This window comes from Nomascus leucogenys, chromosome 16, assembly GCF_006542625.1.
Source record: "Nomascus leucogenys isolate Asia chromosome 16, Asia_NLE_v1, whole genome shotgun sequence".
NCBI lineage: Eukaryota > Metazoa > Chordata > Mammalia > Primates > Hylobatidae > Nomascus > Nomascus leucogenys.
Genome location: NC_044396.1, coordinates 53,910,065 through 53,937,485, shown reverse-complemented (window position 1 = coordinate 53,937,485; position 27,421 = coordinate 53,910,065). Strand labels below are relative to the sequence as shown.

At 40.7% G+C, this 27,421-nt stretch overlaps 1 protein-coding gene across 5 annotated transcripts in view; it reads left to right on the top strand.

Moving 5' to 3' along the window:
- The window catches only part of NCALD (neurocalcin delta), a 424,053-nt gene that overhangs the window by 319,044 nt on the left and 77,588 nt on the right, over window positions 1–27,421 (top strand). Inside the window, exon 1 of one of the 5 annotated variants that reach the window (XM_030794978.1) lies at window positions 4,304–4,359. The exons of the other annotated variants lie outside the window; for them this stretch is intronic. The gene's annotated coding sequence lies outside the window, so the exon portion shown is untranslated. Of the gene's footprint in view, window positions 1–4,303; window positions 4,360–27,421 lie in introns of those variants that run through there. 5 annotated transcript variants of the gene reach the window in all.

Here is a 27,421-nt window from a genome sequence, read left to right as displayed (position 1 = left end):
AGAGAGGCCAAGAGTAGGTATTTTAGCCAACATCTCTTGCTAAAGTCTCAGCAGACATCCAGCATCAACTGGCAGGCATGTGAGTGAGCAAGCTGTCAGATGACTCCAGGCCCGGTCATCAGGTCTTCCTTCCCCCTCCTGATGCCAGAGAATCATAGATGCACTATCCCTGCTGGGCTCTGCCCCAAGTTGCAGTTTCATGGACAAAATAAAAGTTGATACTGTTTTAAGCTCATAAGATTTGGGGTGTGTGCAGGGGGGTAATTTCTTAGGCATTCAGAGTAACTGGAACATTTGGGTAATTAGAAATGAGTGAAATGCCTGTGTAGAGGGCTAAACTTCAGGCACGTATGGATTATTAAATAGACTTTTGCGATTTGGCCTAACCTAACCTAAGATAATTCCTGGAGGAAAATATATTTCTGTTACTAACCAAATTACAAATGAGCTTTCGGAAATTTGGAACAACGTCCTACATGTTAATGCTGTTGCTGGTTCTAGGAAAAGATTTGGGCTACACTGAGGCCAGACTGCATGCCTTAGCAAGATCTTGCTCATTGGCCCCCACTGACTGGGATCCTCCCTGCAGGAGAGTACAGTGTGGTTGGCAGTACTCGTATCATCTGTCCTAGACCATTGCTCAGTCCTCCTTGTCCACTTTGTCTCCCTCTCCCATACCTACTCTGTCTAAATTGCTGCCTACTTTTCTATTGTTGGAACCTGCTGTCTCTTTGACACTCTTTTGGCCCATTTCCTATGCTTCTAGGGCAATTTTTCTGCTCTACTGGTTTGTAGTAAAGCTAGGGTATTCTCCTTAGCCAGGTAAAATTTAGCTAATTCAACAAAATCTTATGCGTCTTAACAAAGTTGCCAAAATGGCAGCTGTCCCATTGGCCTGTGGCTCCATGTGTTGGTCCAGTCTAGCATTTGAAATCCTCAGAAATGTGGTCCTTGTGTCCTTACTCAAAGAGGCATTCCTTTCCCTTCTGCTGTAGAGAAATCAATGCCCCAACTCTCTTCTCACTTACTTAAACTTCACCCCATCCTAATAGTCTACTCCTCTTCCCTTAAGAAGACTCTCATTCATTTATTCATTCAGCATTTGTTAACTCTGTACAGTGAGCCCTAGAGTTAAGCGCCTATGAAAATATTCCTTTCATGTCCAAGGACTGCTAAGGTTTCTCCAGTTGTTCCTCATTTGCTTACCATAGACATAGGGCAGATGTGGTGCAATCACCCAGACTTTTCAATAACCAGGATATATCCCAGCTCATCCAAGATGTTTCAGCTAAGTAGGATACTGCACGAGTAATATAGGACCAGCCAGTCTTTGAAAAGGTGACAGTCTAGTTAGGAAGGCTGGATGGCATCTGCATTTGAGGGCCAGAGCTACATCTTCCACCCTGGCTACAACCTCCCACAGTGCCCACCATCATGCTGGGCATACAGTGCCTCCTCTTTACATCTCTGTTAGGTGATTAGTGAACAGATTAACCCCAGAGGATATATGGCATTGAGATGACTTTGGAGAGGAATTGAGCTTTTAGTTGGGCCTAAAGGATAGAGAGCGTCTGGCATGAGGAGCAAAAGTGAAAGGATAATCCTTCATCGAGAAGCATAATGAGAACATCCTAGTGACAGAAATAGGACACCTCCCCACCTGGAGTCAAGAACATGCTTGGGAAAAGGAAAAAATATATAATCTATATGGTGGGTCCATGGAGGATCTAGGATTTATCCACTTAAGTTGGATTCGATCTGATAGACACTAGGAAGCGGGGGAAAGCCAGGAGCAGGGAAGTGATGTACATGGTAAGTGGGGTGAGAATATTTTAGTGACTCTGTTTCTTTACACAGCGCATTTGAATCCCTGAATATGTGTTAAGTTAGGGGTTCCCTTTTTGTCCATTTTTCTCATAGAAAAGTTTTAACTTCTTAAATTTTAAGAAATGTGAATTATCTTTTGCCCTCCGTATGGTGTGAGTAGCCATTTTAACTTTAGCTGGGTTATATCCGTAGGCAGAGCTGTGTAACTTCATAGTTTTAAACATATAACCTATTACTCATCAAAGTCATACTCATATAAGTTCCAAACCAAATGAACAAGTCAAGCCTTTAAAACATTTTCTATAAAACTATACTATAATGAGTATACAATGAAAATTGATATATATATTGTATAAATATATGATATATAAAATATATATATATATATATATATACACTGAAACCCCTGGGACACTGCACCATTATTCTGAAAAATCTTTGAATCATGTCACCAATGAAAAATTAGATTGTGATCAGTGAAATTTTAGTTGTAAGTTGTGAGTGCATTGCATTACATTACATCTGAAATCTTTGAATACTGATCATCAATATATGTGTCTGGCAACTATCAGAATGTTTTTAACAAGAGCATGCCATCTTTAAGAAAAATATTATAAATTATACTTGCAAAAATGTATATATAACATATATGTACAATACAAAGAATAATAGAAAACAAATCCCTGGGTAGCCAACAAAAACACCATCTGTTAATCATTCTAGTGAAGAGTAATGCATTGATATTGATGATAATGTCACTCTAGCAGCACACAGATTAGTACTGTCCCTAAGGTCCAACACCAGAAGAAATTGAATCAGCGATATATTTTTTAACTATTTGATCACATAAAGATTTTAAACCAGTTGAGTCATTTATTTCAGTCTCTGATGGTGAATGAAAGGTATGTTTTCCACTTACAAAACATCACTTGCTATTGCTGCTGGCAATTGTGAAGGTTTGGAAATTGGTTTTTGTGTCTAGGGGCCTTTGCCCCAAGGCCATTGCCCATGTTGTGCTTCTTGTCACCTCCCGGCTATTCAGGAGGGAATGGTCAGGGAACCCTTGGTGAGCCCTGAGCTCTTGGTACAAGATCTCTATACTTAAGTTATTTAAAATGAATATTAATAGAAGACTAACATAAGACTGTCTGAGTATATTACTAAGACTAGAAAGTCTCCCAGGTTGAATGGGACAACGTGGTACAAACCTTGGTACAAGCCCAACTGCCAGGGGTAGTTAAAGCAAACCATTCTCTCTCTCAGGGTATATATATATGTACATTCAGAATATATTTCACAAAATAGAAGCTATTTAACCATTAAAGATGCAATCTGTGGTCCAAATTCCACTTTGTAAAAGAAATTGTCATTAGATCTGTTTGTGCCCACCTTGAAAAATGTTGATCAACTTCCAATTTCTAAAGGCCAATCTGTTACTATTTAGAAATAGAACTCTCTTTCTCCTCAGACTGTCAAAACAGCCTACGGATTATAGCCAAGGACTATACTGTTAATGAACCAAGAGTTCATTAACTGTTCCATCAGCATCCCCCTCAGGAGGGGTATTTTGTTAGAGTCACAAAAGGCACAAAACTTAGTTATGCTACAGGTTAACTGAAAGACACTGATTTTGAAATACTTTAAAAAAGGAAAGTTTTCACTGAAATCATGTTATATCATGTCTGGATTTCAAATTAACAGGGACTTTTTTGTTGTGGTAAAATATGCATGTAAAATTTACCATTTTAGCCAACTTTATGTGTATGTTTCAGTTCACTAAGTACATTCGCATTGTTGTGCAACCATTACTATTGTACATCTCCAGAGCTTTTTCATCTTCCCAAGCTGAAACTCCAACCCCATTAAACTCACTCCCTATTCACCCCTTCCCATCAGCCCCTGCCAACCACTGTTTTACTGTTTTTAAACAGGGACATTTTTAGGGAATTTAAAATAAACCTGTCCTTCCTCTTCTCTTGCATAAGCTATTCAACTAATAAAATATCTGTTAAAAGTCCTAAATTAATTGGAAGTTTCTTAGGTTTAAACACATGGGCAAAATGTACACAAAAAAATAAACATCTGTTTCATGACAGATGTTTTAGACCTACAACACTGGGAATGTGTTCCTGATGTTAAAGGAAAGAAGATGGTAGGCTGAAGCATGTGTTCCAAATTACTTACTTAACCCAGTGCAATTTTTATATAATCACTCAACTAACCAGCCATTCAACCTGGGAGACTTTCTAGTCCTAGTAATATACCCAGATAGTCTTACGTTAGTCTTCTATTAATATTCATTTTAAATAACTTAAGTATAGAATCAATATATGTTTATGGTTGAACATTTGGAAAACACAGAAGGATATGAAAAAGAAAAAGAAACATCATTCTTAATGTGTTACTGTCCAAAGTAACAACTACTAATATTTTAAAATTAAAAAGCATTACATTTAATTTTACTTTATTTCAACAGAAGAAAAAGAACTCTGAAATGAAATTGAGGATTTGAACTTCACACAGCTGTTTGAAGTAAGAGTTACTATTTCTAATTTTAATTTATTAAAAATTAAAGATCAAACTTTAAGAGATTGAGGATTAACTTAAAAAAACTAATTGTTTCATAATGAGTACAGGCTTATACTTTTAGTTAATAAAGTTTAGTTAACTGTCTCAGGAAGACAGAAAAGACTGCAGATAATCAAACAAAAATACCCTTGGTTGGGAGAAGGGGTTTTAAAACAGAATTCAAAACCTAATCCCACCTTTAGGATTGTTCTCTTGGTGAAAATTGTATAAAAAAGGGCAACCTGTAAGGAATATAGTTCATGAAGTCATAAACCACTGCATCTAGTGACCCTCCCCTTTGACCAGAGAGGCTTAACTTTGTTTGCTTCTAATACCAGTGTTTTTTACATTCCACAAATTGTTTAAACACATACTATATTTTAGTTTGCTATATTTGGGCCACAATTGTCCTTTATGTATATTTATTTTTCTAAGGTTTCTAATTATCTTTGTCTTCTCTGATTGACCTGGAGAAACTAAAATCTTCAGTACATATGTGGCATGTCATAGTTTAATTTTTGACGCTTAATTATTAGTCATGGCAACCTCTTTCTTATTGAAGATGCTCTCCACTAAGCCCTCTGTGCTACCATTTAATGTGGACTAGATTTAAGCTCTTCTACTGGAATTTCTTTCCATCACAACTGGATTATTTTCATTGTCCCACACCTACCCCTTTCTTAGATTCATTTTCCATTTTGCTAGAGCATATTTTTAATTTTTTTCAAAATAACAGAAGGGCTATATCTTTGTAGATCTTCATTTTGCCCTCATAATTGAAAAATAGACTACAAATTACTTTCCATCACATTTTATGGACTTTGTTTCACTGTCTTCTAGCAACCTGGAAAGCAGATGCAGAGTCTGCTGCCATTTTTATTTTGATTCCTTTATAGGTGGCTCCATCCCCCATCCCTCTCCCATGAACTTTTAGGATTTTCTTGTTGTACTTGGAGGTAATAAATTTTACCAGGAAGTGTCCAGATATTTTTTAAATTCTTCCTCTTCAAGTTTTTTAAATCCAAAGATTCAAGGTTTATTCAGCCCAGAAAAATATTCTTCTATGATTTATTTGAAGTGTTCATCTCTATTTTCTTTGTTTTCTCCTCTAGTAGCTCTTACTATGGAAAGGATAGTAGGCCCCGTAGCTCTAGGAGATGTTAGGTCTCTTGGTTCTCTTCTCTATGGTTTTAACTTTTTTTCTCATATTTTCTTTCTTCCCTTTTATGTACATTCAGAGGATTTTCTCAATTTTGTCTTCTGGATCTCAAATTTATTTTTGAGTCATTTCATTTCAATTATTCAGACTTTCCACTGAGCATCTTTGTAAAATCATTTTTTATATTTATGAATGCAGACTTCTCTCAAATATCCCTAAAAGTATTACTTTAAAAAAAAAAGTTACCTTCTTTGTCCTTTGTTCCAACTCCATTTCCTTTAGTATCAGATGTTCTGTTGCTCTTCTGGATCCTTCTTTCATATGTTCTAGGTTTTCCTTCAGTAACCAGTAACTTTTGACTGACCCAATCGTATTTATAAATGAAGGGCTGGGTTGACTTTATTTATAAATGAAGGGCTGGCTTGACTGGCCCAATCATATTTATGAATGAATGGCTGTGCTGACCAGTAGAGGTGACTGGAGGGATTTCTTTGGCAGTTACGTAGGAATGGTTTTCCACCACACTTCTCTTTCTGAATGGAAAGGCTGGCAGTTCGGCTCACAGGAGGCACATGTGACAGTGGGAAGCAGACAGGCAAGCTTGTGACTGTCCTGACTGCCAGGACCAGGAAGGCTTTATTTTTAGGGATGAACTACTTTTATGTACTGCCTTTCTGTACAAATCTTAAAGGGGGGTAGAAAGAGATGGAAAACAACATTCTTCATAGTCTTTTTATTAATTGCCTTGACTGTTCCTTCTCCCTGTGGCTCCAGACCTGACTTCTTCAGGGTTCTGTTGAGAAGAACAGCTCTCATCTCTTCATTAGCTCTCTCTAAAATCTCTTTTACATTGTGGTTTTTGTTGGCTCAATCCAAACATATCTGTTGGCTATTTTCTACAAATTCCTTAAAATTTCTGTCTACTGATGGTAACTTTTCTTGATTTCCGTCCTGGTTCTTGATTTATTCTTTTTCATACATATTTTCTGCCACTTAGTTGGAATTTTTGAAGGAAGAATAGGCAGACTGTCATGTCTAGTCTGCCATCTTGAAGAGAGATTTTATTAACATTAGAGTGGCTGCCCCAGTGTGCTGATGCATGATTGGCACGAGGCCATGGTACATGTCTTACTTTTTATGAGGCTATTTCTCTTTCTTTCATGGCCTAGAGAGCACCCCCAACTCTGATTGACTATAAGATCAATATGGGTCATTTATACAAGGAGAACAAAGTGAAAATAGATGGGTCACATGAGCCAATTCCATTCATCAAATCCACAATATCTGCCTCAACCAGGTACTGTATCATTCTTCAGGACTCGACTGAGTCCCATTCCTAACTTCCCCAGTACTCCTGTCAAATACAAACCTAAATTAGACCACTAACCACACAGTTCTACAATTTTCTATCTGTCTCCTCCATTAAGCTACAAGCTTCCTGAAGGTAAACATGGTGTCTCATTTCATATCTGTGTCCTCAGTGCACCCCACGGGGACTGGAATTAAGTACCCAACACAGACTGAATAACTCAGGGACTGAATGAATGAACAAAGAAATGAGCAAGCTTGATGTTGACCTGGGAAACAGGTGTGTTGTCTGTCTTTGCTGATGGGGCTAGTGACCTCCTTTTTAGTCATGTGAAGCTTTGGAGAAGGGTGTTTCAGGCAGAAGGAGCAGTATGGATGAAGGCCCAGCGGCAAACTGGAACATGCCTTTTTCGGGGAGACTGGTGGAAATTGTTCCCAGAGGGCTGTGGATTATTAATTCATCCAAAGAAAATCTGTAATCTCTGTTGTATCCTTTTCTGCAGAGTGGTAGTCTGACTAGAGGGTTCTCATCTTTGCCAGTTCAGTGAGTGCAGGTCTATATAGAGCTGTTTTGTTTTAGCAGAAAGGTTGGGTCCACAATTCAATAGGTGTCAGTAAATTCTCTTTCATGGTTCCATATAATCACGATTGAAAACCTACATCAGTCTTCTCTGCAAATGTACATTAAAGCATCTGCTTATACTTGTATTTAGTAGCATTACTTGTACTAAGTCCTCACTTCACAGGGACCTTATGAAATCACAGACAGCTTAGAATGGAGCTTTCAAATTGTCCTTGGGCCCCTGTTGCCTGCTGGAATGGATAAAGCATGACCCCCTCAGCCAACAAGCTCTGCTGCTCCTGTGATGTTTGGTAGAACTTCCTTGCTCCAATGCCTCTGACTCCAGTCACCATCTGAATGTCCTCCCCAGAGGTTGGAGTGCTTTGCTTCCTATTTCTGCAAACTTAATATTAAAAAAAAATTACTAGTTGTCAAAAGGAAGCAGGCTCTTAATTCCTGGTTAATTGAAATTAGTCTTGTAATTTTTAGATGTGTTATTCTATTCATGAAGCAGGTACCTGATAAGTGTTTGTCAATGAGTGAAAGAATGAATGACACGTTAGAGGAAAGATTGGGTTTGTCTTTCCTGAAATTGGAGTTAAGGGGCACATTTGCTGGGAATTATCCCAGGTAAGTACAGGGATCTGCTTTTGATCACAGGCCATTTGTTCTTTCCATTTTAGCCATTTTCAGTCTGATCATGTGCTATACACATCATTCATCTCTTGTCTTTGGGGATAATTAATTCCAGGTTTTAGAACATTACTAAAGACATCTCAGTAGGGTTCTTTTGTTTGTCTATAACAGGATTGTCTGGGGTTCATGTTGTTCCCAAGGATCTCACTCCTCACCTGATGAGGCAGAGACCCTGACTCCAAGGGCATACCCATCACATCCCCAACTTCTCAGCATCAAACTGGGTTTGTTTTCAGAATGAAGCCGCTAGCATTAGAAGTGTGACAGTATAAGACAGGATATTCTCAGTTGTATGACTCCGGAGCCACCTTGGCAACCATCAGTGAAATGCTAGTTTATCCTAATAGGCTAGTGAGGTCTTGGAATGCTAAGTGTAAAGTCAGTGGCATAAAGGGACAGGTTCTCAGCAGCCCTTGATGAAGTCAAGACTAGAGACACCAGGAGAGAAATGGCTGCATGAAGGTTGCACAGGCAGAGAAGATAAGGTTCTCATATTACTCCAACCTCCAGCTGGATCTGAGCTGCTGGGTCAGTGGAGAGGAGCACCAGCCCAAACTGATCCCCCAGGGCTCTTGGATGGAATCTTCCCAGAAGCCTGAGGGAAGAGGTATAATGTCTAAACACAGGGCCCTCCAGTCACTGGCATCAGAATCAGAGCCACAGCAGTGTGGTTGAAAGAGGCAGATTCCTGAGGCCAAATTCAGAACTTTGGAATCAGAATCTACAGAGGTGGGGCTTGGGGCTTTATCACCTATAAAACCTCCTAGGTGATTCTTAACGCACACCAGCTAAACATTGAGAGCCTCCTGTACCTCCTAATCTCTATAGGGATCTCGAGCTGTGGACAGATTGCCAAGCACCAGAAGTTTTAGCCAAGCACATGTGTGGTCGGCACATAACATGAGAGGCAAGTTCTGTGCCCTTGAATTTAACAAGTAGTGCTGGAATACAGGCACTATGTTAGGCCTTGATGGCAATTCTTGCCTTTAGGGGACAGTAAGTTATGAAGTCATAATCTGTACTCCAAGCCCAATGTGATGAACCATATAGCATCACTAAAATCTCCTGTAGTGGATTTATGCCATTGGTGACAAAGAGATCCGATGCCAGTAGGAAGTTCTCAGCCCAGATCACTACACAACTGGAAAAACAACCCTGAGCAAGTTTCCTATTTGTGAGGAGCAACCTAAGGATGGGACTAATCCACAAAGCTCCCAACAGAACTGACACAGATCCCCTTAGTAGGGCTGCCCAAAAGATTGAGGCTGTCAGACCTGGATATCTGGGCACCGTAAGTTGACAAGCCTAAAGGGCAGAGAGCATGCTGCCTTTGTCTTTGTCTTCCTAGAAGACCTAGTGCAGCATTCAGCTTATAGTAGATAGAGAGAGCCATTGTTAAATGTTTCTTATGCAAATAAGGCTGACCTAGGTCCTGGGCCATGTGGGAATGTGGAAGCGGAGAGCCCAGCTAGCGGGACTGACATGCCTTGGGTAGATCTTCTCACATTCATGGCGCCTATTGCCTCTGCCATGACTCACTGCCCATGCACTCCATCACTTGTGAGACAAGATGTGACAAGCAGGCTCTGAAAGTTGTGCCTTGTAATCTAAATATGTCTCTTTCTTTTGCTCTTTCTAACTTCATGGGAGTAAACCTGTCTTCTAATCACACATGAGTTAATGTAAAGATTTCAGAAATTAAATCACATTTCCCCACTGGTTAACTTGATCATTTCGGAGTTACATCATCGTTGTGATTGTTTTTTTCTCCTCAAGGGTAATAAATTAATGAACTATGCACAAGGGAAGTTTCTATTTTAAGAAAGCTGTGTGAAGTGGAAGAATACTTTGTTCAGTTATTTCTTTCATAGTATGTCTCCGCCTTCTTTAAGCTGAAGCACACCTGTTTCAAGGAAAACAGTTGGCCAACAAGACAGCATTGGCTTTGTGGGAATGTGCCAAAGAAATTTCGAGATATTGTATTCTTTTGATTCATATTCCCAAGTTGCTATCTGGAGGAAATATACTAGCGGAAGGAGAGAATAGCAGCCATTTACAGGTAATTAGTGAGTCTATGGTGTATGATTCATTGAATTCCATTCTAGATCCCTATTTATGATTATTGGAGATTTTTTGGCAATGCTTAAGAGACAAATTACCCAAATCCCCTTACTTGTCATAGCAGCATTTTAACTTTGCATAAGCGGTACTCCATGACCACTGAATTAGTCATTTTTCATTACCTACGTTTGAGGTATGTTAACATTAGTCCTCTTTAATAAATGAGAAAACAAAGTCCCAATAAAGTTGATTCTGGCCCAAGAGCAGATAATAATCAGAGTCGTGTCCATGATTCTTAAACCTCTTCCCTCTGAGAAAGCACATGTTTTTCAGTGGGAAATAGCCTCAATGGGAGGTACATAGGCCAACATTTAGGAAATGTGTTTTTATTTATATAACTAGTCCAATGTTTAGAAAAGGAATATTCAACTCTAGTCTCACATAAGAATCAGCTAGAGAGCTTTAATAAAATGCCACTGCTGGGGCCTCTCTCACAGGAGTTCTGATTCATTTGGTCAAGGATGAGGCCTGGGCATGGGTCTTTTGAATTAAGTGGGGAAAAAGCTTCCTAGGTGATGATGCTCATGTGCAGGGAGGCATGCGAATCCTAGTCCTGGAAAAATTCTAAATCTGACCCCACAGTTTCCCCCATGGTCTCCACCATCCTGCCATTAGAGCCCCTGCATGTGGAACCTTCTGGAAACTTACACAATTAGCCTGGCTTACAGCATTTTGTTATCAGAGAGGGAACATTTGCACAGAGTGGTTTAGCAGTTGAGCTGTAGTAGAGCTAGATTGCTCTGGCAGAGGAACAGGGAGAGAAGAACAAACCCATGGTATTGTGCACTGAACTGACTGGTGAGGGAGGGGTGCAGCTGAGAACCCTAGGCTGCCCCAGGATCATGACTGGACAAGATTGCCATGCTCCCAGGCAGGGCTTCTTGAAGATGAGTTGATAGACCCTGATATGGAATGGAAAATCAAGGGAGGCTTCTTGATTCAGAGCAACATGCCCTTTGAAGTCAGACTGCCTGGGTTCAAATCCTAGCTCAATCACTAAAGCTCTGTGGTTAAAGCTTGGGCAAGTTACAACCTCTCAAATGATTCATTTCCTGATTTGGAAAACAGAAGTAAAAAATTGCAACTACCTCATAATTTTTGGAGACAATGAGATGAGATAATATATGATATAATATACTAGGGTCTACTCCTACCCCTTTCTGGGGTCACTGGATCACCATTAAATTCTCTCTATTAAAATGGGGATGGACCATGACCCTCTCCTTTGAGGTAACCCATACTCACAAGGAAATATAAGGTTAGATTTAAGATGGCGAACCAAATGTCCCAGAAGCAAGAGATTTCATGGAAAACAATTTAGAAGGGAGGCCTTTGGCTTCAGAATAGTAGAGTAGAGCCATGGGACCCATGATATGTCCTTGGACCAAAGAATGAGAACAGGTGCCAGGATGCCAAATGGTATTGTGACCAGACTTGGGTCAAAGAACACAGAGAGCAATCAAAGCCAGAAATTATGGAGCCAAGTCCTAAGAGAATTGATGACCCAGAAACCAAGGAAGGTGTCCAGGGCTGAGGGCAGTGGGTTCAGGAATAGCATGCTAGAGAACAGGTAGAGAGTTGTTTTGTTCTCTGCCTCCTTGGAGAGTTCACTAAGCCAAATCTTAACAGGCCATTCTGACAAGTGTGTTTGCCACTAGGAAGATACGATTTCTAAATCAGAGTCCTTGGATTCTGCTCTGAGACTGTGGGCCTATCGGCATTTCCCACAGTGGATCCTACAGAAGGCTGGTTCTAGGGTTGTTCCAGGATAAACATATTTGCTAGATGAATGAAAGTTAGCATGTTTCTTAATTGGAAGACTTTTCAGGGCTTTTAATTTGCTTGTAAACCTCTAAGAGGAGGATATGATAAGACATGTTTCCCAAACTGGTTTGACCATGGGACCCTTCTTGGCGTTAGAATCCCCAACTCCTACAGTTTTTGCCATCTCAACTCAAAGCTTCTGCCTTTAGGCCAGACCCAAGTCTAGTCTCAGGGGTGTGTAGAACTCTCTGTGGGATGTGGCCTCATTCCCAGGTTCCTACCACTCAGGTAGAGGCACAAGATGAAGCTGTAAACTGAGTGGAAGGCCCAGGCCTGCCTTGATCATATTCTGTCTGGCACATAATTGTGACTCAGTGCCTATTTGTGGAATAATTATTCATTGAATGAATGGGATAACCTAGTTCATGCCAAACTCTAATTGCTGACATAGATAGTACCCTGGGTATATCCAGGGTTAAGTACTCAACTGACCTGAACTTGTTGGGGAGATGTGTTTTCTTAGGCTATTTTGTATGAAACTAAGAATAATAAGGCATAAATTGTCCCGATTTGGTGCGTTTCTTTTCTCACCGATCCAAAATGACTTCATAATAACCTTGCCTATCTCACTTCAAAACAGCCATGAAAATGGTTTGCCAAAATTAAACTCTTCACACATATAAAATATAATCCTAATAATTTCCTTAGGCATTAGACACATCTGTTGATGTCTTGGTAGGCCCTGTAATACCTTGTCTGAATCTTTGTGAATATCTAAGCATATGGCAGTAAAGCCTGCCCCCAAGCATGTTTTATAACCACAGGCTTTGCAAGTTTAAATGGAGAAGACAGATGAAACAAGAATGGGCTATTTTCCTTGACTGTTTTATCTTGAGTAATATTTATTTTGAGCAGTTTTCTAAATAAGCAAAGCTTTTCTTCTATGCTTCATGCTCCTGCATCCTAGGAATGATGTATTTTGTGGGAATTTTTGTCCACCCCACCTCCACCCTGAACTTGCTGATCTGGAGGTGCCATGATGCTAGCTGGAGTGGTCCCTGCCAAGGCTCTGCAGAGGGTCATGTCAGACGCAGTCCTAGCCAAGGCTCTGCCTCATGTGGGCACCATGTCTTGTTACTGTTTGTGGGTTTCATCCAACTGCACCTACCCAATAGCAGTTCTTTTTTTATTTTTAGTTTTTGGAGGGGGTAGGTAGAAAGAAAAGAAAGTAACTTTGATATAGGGGTGGGGAACTGGAACTTAGATCCACAGCTACAACAGCAAGGAAAGTGAACTAATTTTGTCTGAACCCTCTGAGTTGCAAGATGTGTTTGAATTGAAGCATTAAATTTAAACCTTATTATCACACATAACAATGCATAAAATACAATGGCCATATTTTCTTAACCCTGCATCATAATACGTCCTAAAGACTCTATCTATTTTTTAAAAAATGTATTTATGTAAACAGTCTTCAACCCGCATAAAGATGAAAGCACATTTAGTTTTAAATTTTAAAAATCACTGTGTTGAAAATAAAATCATTTGAAATCATGACTTGGGAAATCTTGACTGTGGCTGTCTCTGCCCTGTGCCTTGAGAGAGAAAGAAAGACTTGGAAGTCTGTGCTACTTGCCAAGTGTGTCAGGAGTCCTGCTTGTCCCAGATGACAGCTGGCACACACAGACAAGGCACTCGCTCTAACTTTGTTTTTTCTTGGTAAAGAAGAAGCAACTACTTGCCAGTCTACTTCTTCTTTGCAGGAAGCCCCCCAGGAGTTTGCATAGTCAATCTGTCATTTGAAATCATTTATTCAGTGTAAAGCGTTACCATCAGAGAGTAAGAAGGAATTTGTTTATAAGGAGATCTTAGATAATGGGGAAAAATCCAGAAAAAAATATTTACAATAATCTTGGCTACTGATTATAACATCACCTCTTGCTGACATTTCTTTAAGAGGTTAGTCTAGTATGTCAAGCATATGCAGCTGCTTGGAGCTCTTGATTTTTAGAAATGAATAATATAAGAGAACCAACTAATGTGCCTTGGCTCTTCAAAGCAGTCTGGTACCTGCATGAAAACATTGGTTATTTTGGTATCCAGTTGGAGAGCACAGGGCCACACAGCAGGATTTCTGAAAATCAAAGCTCTCTTCCTGAAATATATGGCCACAAAGTATGCATTTCTGGGATCTGATGATTCCTGGCTTATTCAAATAATAATGATGGTGTTAGGAACCTTTCACAACTATAGGACTCTTCTTTATGCTCAATGCCAAGAACAACAAAAGCCTCATCAATCTGTGAATGATCTTTGTTCGTGTTAGAATTCTCTGTCTGAGCTGTTGGTTCTCCCATCCAGGGCTTGTCTGCTCTCCCTTCAGTTAGGCTGGCCAGCATTGATCCAAAGTCCTGCGAATGTAAGTGGCTCAGCCTTTGTTAATTAGGTTACCTGATTCCCCGCATCCCCAGGCTAATTTTGTTTGAGATTTCACAGTGCTTCTAAATTTATAGAAGTAAACAAACAGGGACACACTTTTCTTCAAGTCATTTATTAGAATCAAAATTAGGAAGAGTTTTTAACCTTCATACAGTTGAGCTGGTGAAAGATGCCCTTGCAGGTAAGTGTTGGAAATGTTTGCCAGTGTCCCAGCAAAAAGAAAAAAAAAAAAGAAAGAAGAAAATAAATGTACATTTATTTCTAATCATGCCTGCTGGTTTTAGTTTTGTAAGCTGTGGGTCAGTGAATCAATGTGAGCCAGTTCGAGGATGGCATGCCTAGGTTATTTTCCAAGGGAAAGGAATATGGTCTTCCACTATGAGGTTTGGAAATATCTAGAGTATGTTCACTTAAAAGCTTATAGGTAGTATATTATAATTCATTTTCTTTATGAAGAGGGAGAACTAGAACAATTAGGACATCACTAATGAGCTGTTTGAAATACTAGGAGACATTATATGGATATAAATAAATTGGGCATAGAACGTCAAGTTTAATACTGGACACTATGGTTATAGAACACGAAAAGTAGACATTGTATTAGTTTTCTACTGCTGCTATAACAAATCATCCCAAATTTAGTGGCCTAAAAACAACAAATTGATTATTTTACAGTTCTGGAGGTCAGAAGCCTAAAGATGAGCAGAGCAGCCTTTCCCTCTGAGGCTCTAGGGGAGAAGCTGTCTTCCTGACTTTTCCAGCTTCTTGATGTTGACTGCCTTCCTTTAGCTCACAGCCCACAGCACTCAGACCTCGCTTCCACCATCACCTCACCTCTGACTCCAAAGCTCCTGCCTCCCTCTTAAAAGAACCTGTGATAACACTGGGCACACCTGAATAATCCTGAATAAGAATAACCTTCCCTCCTCAAGATTCTTAATCAGATCTGCAAAAATCTCTTTTTCCCTGCAAAGCAACCCATTCATAGGTTTCAGGGATTAGGATGTGAATATCTTTGGAAGACCATTATTCTGCCTACCACAGACATTGACATATAGATAAGTTAATTTACCCCTTCTTTTTTTAAAGTTTCTGTTTTTTTTTTTTTTTTTTTTTGAGATGGAGTCTCGCTCTGTCGCCCAACCTGGCGTGCAGTTGCACGATCTCAGTTCACTGCAACTTTCGCCTCCCGGGTTCAAGTGATTCTCGTGCCTCAGACTCCCAAGTAGCTGGGATTATAGGCATGCACCACCACACCTGGCTAATTTTTGTATTTTTAGTAGAGATGGGGCTTCACCATGTTGGCCAGGCTGGTCTCGAACTTCTCATCTCAGGTGGCCCTCCGGCCTCCACCTCCAAAAGTGCCGGGATTACAGGCCTGAGTCACCACACCAGGCTAATTTACCCTTTCTGATTGGTTTTCTCATTGGCCCTCCTACAACTCTGAAGGAGTTAATTGCAGCTATGTTCTGCAGGTATAGACTATTGGTGTGACCATGCCATCCTGCAGCGAGACTTCCTGTGATAATAAGATCTGCTGGTGCTGTGGACTCTGCTCTGTCCAAGGGAAATTTCTGGTGGGCACTAGACTGATGTTTTCTACTTTTCCACCAGAGTCTTGCAGATGTAACATGTATTATAGCTCACCACTCAGAATCAAAAGCTGATTGTGGTAGAGTTTATAGGTAACAGGGCTCTAGGTTGAAGCAGTTCAATGCTGAGTCTCCCCCTTACTACATGCGAAATGTTGCCCAAGTTCCTTATTTTAATTATGCCTCAATTTCTGTATCTGAAAAACAGAGATGATAACTTCCAGAATTGCTGTGAGATTAGGAAAATAAAATATGCAAAGTTTTTAGCACACGCCTGACATATAGCTGTTGCCCAGTTACTGACTATGGTGGAGGCTTTCAACAGGCCTACTCTTGCTCTAACCTGCAGAGAACAAACACCAGGAGTGAAGAGTGGCCACAAGCAGGGCAGAGAAAGCTGTGGGTCAGGCCACAGGCAAAGCCATTCCCCAGTTAATCCATGAGGCTGACAGCCAGCATTGTGCAGGGAAAGTGGAATTCTGCATTTACATTGAACTTGCAGCATTTGCAGATGTGAAGTCTAAGAACTCGTAGTAAAACCTGGGCAAATCCCAACATGGAATGTAAGGATCATGACCTTCTCAACATCATAGAAGAGGGTTAGGGTCCAGAGGAGAGAAGTCCAGATCAGTTGAGTCCATAGGCAATTTCCTTAGCCATTACAGTTAGGGCTGACACCTTATCCATTAGAACATATGCAGCTGTATAATCATCATTTGCTTGCTTACTCCCAGTGAATGGAAAATACTGCCTTATCCCAGAATGTGGCTTCAGCTTTATCCTTAATAGTCTACTTTATTGTCATCCTAAGACCTGATTTTAAAAACCTTCTCCAGATGTTGTTTTATGTGTGGGTGTGTGTATCCATTCAGTCAATGGATTCTATCAATGAAAAACACTAGTATTTATTTATTGAATATTTATTCTATGCCAGTTATTGTTTAAGTGCTGACTGCCTAAAATACATTTTGTTACTTATTACTTGCAGTATTTTTATTATAATTCTAGTACATCTATTATTATTTTGACTTTACAGATAACCCAACTGAGACTGCTAAAGTCTATGTAACTGGCCAAACTTACAGAGATTGTAAGTGGTGGAACCAGGAGGCCAAGCCAGGTCTGCCTGTCTCTAAGCTCTAGGTTCTGGTACCTGAAGGGGGAAAACTCAATTAAGAATAAAATGATAGCAGGAACAACAACTATTACTAAATTGGAAAGATGTCCATAAGTGGAAAAAAATGAGTTACAGAACTATACATAGAGTATGATTAAATTGTTGTAAATTAAATAGGAATGTGTATATTATGTATATGTATACATATATAGTTTTAAAACTTCTTTGTGGGGCCAGGTGCAGTGACTTATGCTTGTAATCCCAGCACTTTGGAAGGCCGAGGTGGGCGGATCACCTGAGGTCAGAAGTTCGAGACCAGCCTGGCCAACATGATGAAACCCTGTCTCTACTAAAAATACAAAAAATTAGCCAGGCGTGGTGGCATGCGCCTGTAATCCCAGCTACTCGGGAGGCTGAGGCATGAGAATCACTTGAACCCAGGAGACAGAGGTTGCAGTGAGCCGAGATCACTCCAGCCTGGGTGACAGACTCCATCTCAAAAAACAAAAACAAAATCAACAAACAAAGAAACTTCTTTGGAAACTGATGAAAGTTATGGTTCCTTTTAAAACACTTATGTATAGATGCACACAAAATTTCACACAAAACTTGGAAGCTCAGGTTAGGGATCTCTGATATGTATGTATCATATATAAGAAAAATCTGGAAGGATATACACCAAATTGTTAATCAGGCCCTTTAGGGGATAAGATTTCAAGACATTTTTCATGTTATTTTTTATGTTTTTTTGTCTGGCGAATTTGTTTTCAATGAGCTTGTATTATTCCTGTAATCAAGAAAAACATGTTAAAGATTATAAATGAAGGCCAATTGTTTCCAATTTAAAATGGAATTTACTGCTTCTTTTTCTCTTGATGGGCAGGCTTCTAACATTTTCCCATGTCATACTCAGGTATGATTGGTGTACCTCTGAAAAAATTCAAAGGACACTTTTGTGAATACACTAAATGTGAGCTATTTTGTCCAAAAAGAAACTTTCCCTAAAAGTTAAGAATAACCAAAAATAAGGAGATGTTGGTGGGTTGCGGGCAAGGGGCCATAAAGAGCATGTGGGATAACATCATCAGTGGCCTCCACTGAGAATGACGTGTGCGTGAGACTTTCAGTGGAGTTTTCTATGCGAGAGACAAGGGGCCTTTCTGACTAATAATATGTGCCCTGTAGAACTAAACAGTAAATGAGGTTAATGCTGCATTGCAGAGCCGAAGTATATGGTAGTAGAGATCTGTATGCTAAGCAAATTATCCTTGAGCTATTGTTTGAAATGACCTCTTAATCTTCATTTCAACTCAGTCTGGCACTAATTGAAATGGCTGTTTCCAGGGCACCCTGGTGCTTAATGAGGGAGTTTCCTTATGCTCTTGACCTGCTCACTGTTGCAGTCCCTGCCAGTTGCTTTGAGTTTGGAAGACACTTTCTCTCCCCCTTCCTACTCCTCTCCAACATACACACACCCACCTGTCTTCAGCCCAGGAGTCCCCATAAGCTAGATAATCAAATCTTTTTTTTTTTTTTTTTTTTTTTGAGAAGAAGTCTCGCTCTTTCACCCAGGCTGGAGTGCAGTGGCACGATCTCTGCTCACTGCAGGCTCCGCCCCCTGGGGTTCATGCCATTCTCCTGCCTCACTCAGCCTCCCGCGTAGCTGGGACTACAGGTGCCCGCCACCTCGCCCGGCTAATTTTTTGTATTTTTAGTAGAGACGGGGTTTCACCGTATTAGCCAGGATGGTCTTGATCTCCTGACCTCGTGATCCGCCTGCCTCGGCCTCCCAAAGTGCTGGGATTACAGGCGTGAGCCACCGCGCCTGGCCAATCAAATCTTATTCTGAGCATGAGCAAAGATTCCAGGAGCATCTTACTTTTCACCAAGAAGAAAATTTTTAATTATGCATGTTTTTTAAAGGAATCTGTAATATTGCAGACAGATTTATTCTTGGTTTAATCTGATTTTTTTGCACATGTTGGGGTTTGACAATAGCCAGAGACCCCAGTAGTTCTCATTGCCAAGGATAGTGATGAGCCTTCCCAAGGCATTCTCTCTCCAGAACATTGCCCCGCTCAGTTTAATGCAGCAACTGCAGGAACAGCAAATATTTATGAAGCTCCTTGGATCCACACCAGTGTGCTAGGTAAAAAAGGACAGGACTTCTTTTCACTCCCCTGCTTAATCTGAAAATAGAATTTGCATGCTACTGTTTGTTCCCCTCCTTGGACGTGATGTAAGTTCCGTTTGCCTGGAGTGCTGTGTATAGAAGTCTATATTAGGATAACTGTATTATACATCTTGTTCCTAAAGGTTGGGGCCACAGAAGGATACAAATCTCTTTGCATACTGCTCTATATCATTAGGAGCTTCCTACATACTGATGAGAATCCTGAAGGTTCAAATTTGCCTGGTACCTTCACATGCCTGATCTTGCCGCAGGAGGCAGTCTCTATGATTAGCAGACTCTATCACGGGAGCCAGTAGACTGTAGTAGTAAAAAGACCCCGTGTTCAAGTTAGAACAACATGAGTTTAAATCCTGACACAGCCACTTTCTGACTGTGGTTTTGTAAAGTTTCTCATGTTCTTTTAGCATCTGTTTCCCTGCATGAAAGATAAAGATATTAATATCTACATTGCAAAACTATTAGGAGGATTAAATTGAGTGTCACATGCAAAGCATCTGCCACCACAGTGAAGTGCTCCATAAATGGCAGCTAATGACATTATTAGCATGCTGGTAATGCTCCCTTTAAAAACAAAACAAAAACAACACTTTCTCTTGACCCCTTTTTCCCTGCCAACAACTGTCCCATTTTCCTGCACTCCTTTTAAGCAAAGGTCTTTCAAAGGGGGCCTTTACTCATTACCTCTGACTTCCCTCCTCACATTCATCCTAAACCCACTCCAATGGGACTTTGGTGCCACTTCTCCGGTGTTATTTTTCTTGTCAAGGTCACCAGTGGCCACTATACCGCTAAAAATGCAATGGCATTTTCCAGTGGCAGTGACCAACAGCAGCATTTGGTATAGGGGATCGCCCCTTCCTCTTTGCTGTGATACTCCCCTTGGTCATGACACCACACTTTCTTGGCTTCCTCCTATCTCGATGGCTGCTCCTTCTCAATGTCTGCAGCCGAAGTTCTGATCTTTAGATGTTGGAGGATTCAGTAATTGTTCCTCTTTCCTATCAACACTGATTCCCTCAATGAGCACATCCAGTCTTATGGCTTTGAATACTGTTTTTGTGCCAGTGATTGCCAAATATATAGTACCAGTTTTCAACTCAGTCCCAATTCCAGACTCAGATCCATCCACCTACTCGACTAGAATATCTAATGGGCATCCCAAGCTCAGTGCATTATTTAAGGTTCTTTTGAGAGTCAGACCAATAGGGTGTGTGTGTGTGTGTGTGTCTGTGTGTGTTTGTGTGTTTGTGTGTGTGTGTGTGTAGAGAGAGAAATTTGTCATAAAGAATTGGCTCATGTGATTATGGAGGTGTGCAAGTCCCAAGATCTGCAGGGTGACTTGGCAAGCGGGAGACCCAGGAGAGCTGATGGTGTAGTTCCATTCCAAAGGCCAGCAGGCTCAACACCCAGGAAGAGCCAATGTTTTAGTTCAAGTCTGAAGGCAAGAAAAAAGCCAATGTCATGGTTTGAAGGCAATTAGGCAGGAGAAATTCTCTGTTACTTGGAGGAGGGTCAGATTTTTGTTCTATTCAGGCCTTCAGTTGACTGAATGAGGTCCACTCACATCAGGAAAGACAACTGCTTTACTTAGTCTACTGATTCAAATGGTAATCTCATCCGAAAACACCCTCATAAAACACCCAGGATAATGTTTGATCAAATATCTGACACCCTGTGGCCCAATCAAGTTGACACATAAGATGAACCATCACACACAGCATGTCTGAAAATTAAACTGTCAATCTTTTGGACAAACATGACTCTGTCTGTACCTTCCCCTGTCATTGATTACCAACTTCACCCTTCCAGTTTTAGCTCAAGCCAAAAACCTTGGAGTCATTTCCTCCTTTCATACCTCAGTTACAACCTGTCAGAAAATTTTGTTTACCTTCAACACCTATCCAGACTTCAACCATAGCTTGCCACTTGCATTGCTACCACCCTAATTTAAGCCACAGTCATTGCTCAAGGAGCCCTGTTCAGAACACCATATTTGAATTGCTGCCACCAGTATTCCTGGTCTCCTTTACTCTAACTTTATCCATAGTACTTATTGTTTTTTAATATTCCATATAATTGTATTACTTTTTCTGTTTGCCTCAGACAGAATGCCTAGCACAGTGCCTGATATGTAGTATACATACACTCGATAAATATTTGTTGGATGAATTGCCATTGTAGAGATAAAGAAACTGGGACTTAAAGGAATTAAGTAATTTGCTAGGGTCCCACAGTTAATAAGTAGTAAATCTATCCTAAAACAGTACCTAACAGAATAATAAGCAAGAGGTGCTGATATTAGGTAAGTTTCTTCAGTTGAGCATCTATTGTCCATTTTTTATTAAAAGTAGGCCTTTGCTGGGCGTGGTGGCTCATGCCTGTAATCCCAGCACTTTGGGAGGCCAAGGCAGGTGGATCACAAGGTCAGGATTTGAAGACCAGCCTGGTCAACATGGTGAAACCCCGTCTCTACTAAAAATACAAAAATTAGCCAGGCGTGGTGGCAAGCGCCTATAACCCCAGCTACTTGGGAAGCTGAGGGAGAGACTTGCTTGAACCTGGAGGACGGAGGTTGCAGTGAGCCGAGATCACACCACTGTACTCCAGCCTGGGTGACAGAAAAAAAAAAAAAAAAAGTAGACTTTGTCCAGATAGCAGTGTCTGTAGACCAGTGCTGATTTATATAATCATGTTTGACCATAAGCTAAGGTTTATTCTCTTATCTCTTTGTCAGCCATCTGATAAAATCTCCTTGTTTTGAAATATTTTCACCTTTCAGAAATTAATAGATTAATATTATGTTCCTCTTGCCTTTTCCTAAGTCTCTTAAGCCAAGCCAGACATCATTTTGGAGATTTCCTTTATAAGGAACTTATATTTAACCCTTTTATCTTTTTATAATACATATAATAGTATTAAATTATCTCACCAGAGCAAAATGGAATTTTTATTAGCTAGATCTTTATATTATGATGCACAAATATGGGGTGAGCACCTACTTTATGAAGGCTCTGTGGGGGGATTGGGGAAATAAAGAGGTATCCAGAAGCTCCTGGTCTATTTAGGGAAAATGCATATATATTAGTCGGGATATTGATTCAGCTGATTTAACAGAGACTAAGTAACAGTGGCTTAAACAAGATGGAAGGGTTCTCTCTCTTGCTGTCTCTCGTCTCAGCTGAAGAATTAAGGGAGAAGAATTGCCCTTATGCTCCCAAGGTCATTAGGGGCCCAACTCCTTCCATAGTTTTGTTCCACCATTCCCTACTATGTTGTTCTCCTCAGATAGTGGAATTTGGATTATACTCCCACATGTGCATTCGAGGCCCTGAAATTGGGGAAGAGAAAAAGTGAGTAAGTGGTTTCTTTTTAAGGTGTGACCCAGAAGTTGTACATTTCACTTCTACTCACAACTGATTGTCCAGAACTTAGTCACGTGGCCATACTTAAGCCAATCTGAGAAACCTAGTCTGTCGGGTAGCTGCGTGCCCAGGTCAGGATTCCATTACTAAAAGGAAGAAGGGGAGATTGAATACTGAGAAACAAATAAGTTCCTGATTAGCCATATCTGTAAATACTGCTGTCACTTCCAACTAAATAATAAGGTCTTAAAGGGTAGGGCTGCATTTTACACTCTCAATGCCTTCAGATGATAAGTTCTCAATAAATATTTCCTGATTGGGTGATTTGGTGAATGCACCTTCATCCAAGAGATTTTCTGGAGAGTTTGTATTATACTGCCAAAAACAAACACTATTCAATCCCAGGGTAAACACTGCAGGAAAATAAATGTCACAGAGCAACATAGTCATAAGTGGGTTCTCCCTACACTCACACGCCCTTCATTCTAAGCTGGAGAGGCTGCTGTAGTAACACAGATGCAAAAGATAAACTTTGACTAAATGGCTTCATGTTCCAGATGATTGGCCGCCTCGTTAAAGCACCCAAAGATGAAGCTACTGCTCCAGCAAAGTTGCTGACCTAATTTTGAGAACTAAAAGACAGAGCTAAGTGTGTTTTCATGGCATCCCACATTCCTTTCTTAATTCATCATGATTCGTGGGAACCAGGCTCTCAGGCTGCCCCTCCCCCAGGTAGCAGTTAAGCTGGTGGAATTGTTCTCTCTAGTCCATAAGGACATGGAAACGGATCCTGCTGGAGGAAGTAAATAGAGCAGCAGTAAAGCATCCCTCCCTCCGCCCCCACCCGAATGTGAACATCTGTTCAAACTTTTCACAGCTCCCGGGAGGAAGTGGATAGAACACAGGGCTTCTAACTATAAAGGGAAAACTTCACCCATTTGCACTTTACTAACTTGAAATTTATGATTTGACCTGACCTGGCTTTGGCTTTATCTCTATGATGCCTTTGAAGAAAGGCCAAACTGGGTAAATAAATATGATAAACAAGAGTATAAAGGGTGCTGTTATTATATTCATGAAAGCAAACCTTTGCAGGACTTAACTTCATTAACTATTTGAATGTAAATTACTACTACTTATGGCAAGTGAGATAGATTCAATAACTTAGGCTATAGCCACACCTCAACTTGAAAACTTATGTTTAACATAAAGCCGAGTTGCTGTATGGACTTGACAGAAACAGCCTATGTGCTATGGTTCTGGAATTTCATGAATGCACACTGGCTTTTCTTCATCTATCTGAATTAGCAAGAGGTTTGCTGCTTCTAGTTAAGACAGCCAGACGCTCTCCGGGAACCTCAGCCACCCCTAATCCAGACGTCAGTTTGCATTTAGGATGAATGGAGATCCCTTCCCCCTCCTGTTGTCATCTGTCCTTCCCAGAATATTTTGCAGTATGGCCTGTGGCAATCCTTTTCTTCTTGCTCGCTCTGAGTGGTGGCTGCTCAGTGGAGGGCCCCCAGCTGGCTCTGGTTTCCAGCTGCTTCAGAGCCCACTGGCCTGGAGGTAAAGCTGCAGAGTGATAAGCATTATAAAAATAAAGCCCGTTGCTAGCCTGGCCAGCCAAACAGCGTGGGAGGAGTGGAAAATTCAGGCTATGTGTTCTTGGCGTGACAAATTGTCAATATCTGAGGTGTTCTGCTGGAGGAAATGGGAAGAGATGTTCTCTAACCAGACCTAATCTGTGTATTATCAGTCAGTAGCCCTTGGAGAATCATGTTAAAACCAGGCTCATGGGACTGGAGCCATAACCTTGGGTCAGCTTGTTTACTGCCCACCATCTTGACTTGACCAACCCCTTGGGGTCTGGTCTGGCCTTGGGAACCGCAGTGTCTAAATGCAAGCGTCACTGCCCTTAATTGAACTACTAAGGGAGAATAAGTGCTAGGTATTGTTTAATCAGGGATCAGCCCAGTCTCTCCCTCCACCTAAGCCTGCCATGCGCCCTTACTGATGATACATTTTTATCTGATGCCCTGAGTGACAGGTATTACTACCCTCATCAAGCATTGGGGATAGCTGTACATTTTTATATTTTTTGCACAAAGGAAGTGACTGTAGCTCCTGGAAATTCAGTCTGGTCACCTGAATCTTTGGTAATTTGGTCTGGTCTTCTTTGGGGATGTGTGTCTAGTCATGCGGTTCCCTGTTCCTTGGCCCCCAGGACTCTTTATTGTGTGGCAGAATTGAAATAAGAGTAGGAAAGAGAACATTGCTCTCCTAGCCCTGAGAGCAGGCAGGTCCCTGGGATACCTTCAAGACCCACCTTGAATTCAGATGACAACTCCTTCCAGAAAATAATCTGGTATGTTTTCCTCATTTTACTGCTTACAATTTTCCCCATTGGTGTATCAAGATATTAAAAGCAAATCCCTGTCTCTCTCTCTCTCTCTCTCTCCTCCTCCTCCTCTTCTCTGACTCTCTTCTTCCTTCCCTCCTTTTCCCCCTCTCCCTCTCTCAGTTTCTTTGTCTTCGAAGACACTGACAACTTTCTGGCATGTCGCCTAGGCTTAGGAAAGAGAATCTTTATAAAAATTTCTTCTAGCCATTGGCTTGGAAGTACTATATAAATCAGCAAGACACTTTGTTATAAAACTTTCTCATTATCAACATTCACTACTGTTCCATTTTATGAATGCTTCTTTGTCTTCCAAAAAGTACTTCGGATTAAGCAATGCTGTTATTGAAAATGTGGGTGGTTTCTGCTGGTGTGCTTGGCTGGTTGAATTATAGATGGTTGTCACAAATATTACAATGCCAGGTTCCTACAAATGAGTTAAAAATATTGATGTATGAAGTAAGTTGGGGATGGCAAGTGGAGATTCAGCATCCTTATTATCCAATTGAGCCACTGGATTTGTACTTTGTAGTAAAAGAGCTCTAAGATCTACATGTGATGCAACTCTCCAAGTAGGATTTGGGATCTTTCTTATTATTGGATGCATAGATTCAAATTAAATTACAAAAAAAAAGTATTTTGCACATCCTATATCCCAGCATTATGCTAGACACTAGAGAGGCACAGATATATAAACACCAGGCCTGCTATTGAGGTGTTCATAATCCCGTGAGGGAACTCTAATCTGTAAACAGAACTCTCTTGCAATGTAATGAATACCATAGAGAGGTCCGAGAGGTATGAGAGGTGTATGCCTAGAGTCAGGACACATGGGGACAGGAGGCATGTGGTGGATGTGGTAAGAGCACCTGGTCTCTGATGACAGACATATAGGGTTAAATCCTGGATCTGCTATAATTCATGGGAGGAACAGATTACTGAATGAATTAATACATAGTTTTTATTGTTATTGGGATTCAAGGAAATACTGCAGTGTTACATAAAGTGCTCAAGACAGTGTTTGGCACCCAGGATCAATGGTGATTTGTCATTGGAAAGCAAGCACTTGTTTCAGGCTTTATTTGGTGGGAATCCAGGCAGGATGAGTAGGAACAGTGGAGACTGGGATGTCAGCAGGAGACAGCCTATGGACGGGGAGAGCTGTGGACTGCTAAGAAGGGCCTGCCTCTCTGTGGAGTTGGAGCAGGAGCGGGTGGAGAGAGGGTCAAGCGCTTTAGGCAAGGCAGGCTGGGGCCAGATTACAAAGCCATTTGTAGTATTAGACTGAAGAATCAGACATGACATTGAAGACAGTGGGGATTTATTGGTATTGGTGAGCAGGAAAGTAGCATAAAGAGATGTGAGTTTAAAATAATCAGCCAGCATGGTAGTTCACACTTGTAATTCTAGTGCTTTGGGAGGCTGATGCAGGAGGATTGTTTGAGGCCAGGAGTTTGAGACCAGCTGGGCAACATGGCCAGACCCCATTTCTACAAAAAATAAAAAGTTATCTGAGTGTGATAGCACACACCTGTAGTCCTAGCTACTTGGGAGGTGGGAGGCTCTAAAAAAATTGTTAAAATATCCTCTCTGATAGTTGTTTGGGTTAGGAAATGAGTACAGTAGTGCAAGCAAGAAATTATGTTCACTTTTACTTCGTCATATTTGTTGAAGGCCTACTGTGTCCCAGGCACTTTGCTAGGTATAAATGAAGGTAGAGTGGAGACAAGGTTAATAAATATAGGGATAGAAAAAGGGGAAACACCATAATAAATTTTTTAGGTAAAATTGATATTTTTAAAAAAAACCCTACCATCTAGAACTGGGGTGATGGAGAAGGCCAAGTGAAAAATTATTGCACGATTTCATGAAAAAATGAAATATTTTTGGAACATTGGAATTCAAAATACTTCATTAGACCTGGGAATAAAAAGAATGACAGCCATTTTTCTTCTTGCTCTTCTTCTCTACCTCCTTCTTATTCATTGGGAAAAGTCACAGAAACTAGAGATGACTGGCCCTCTCTGAGTAGTTGTCTCTGCAGCCCTCAGAGGTCAGGACATGCTCTGTATTAAGTTCCAGAGAGATAAGGAAAATGGAGCGAACAGTTGGAAAGTAACACATAGCTTTACCTAGTATTCTTATGGCTTGCCATAGCACCTTGAATGTTCAGTTACGTTTCTTTTTAAAAGAGAGACTAGTACTTGACTTTAGAAAGTTGTTTTCTGTTGAAATGGAAATGTTATGAGAGGTTCTAGTTAATACTGGAAAATGTGGGGTTATTTGATGAGAGGTTGAGGACAGGATCTGAAGG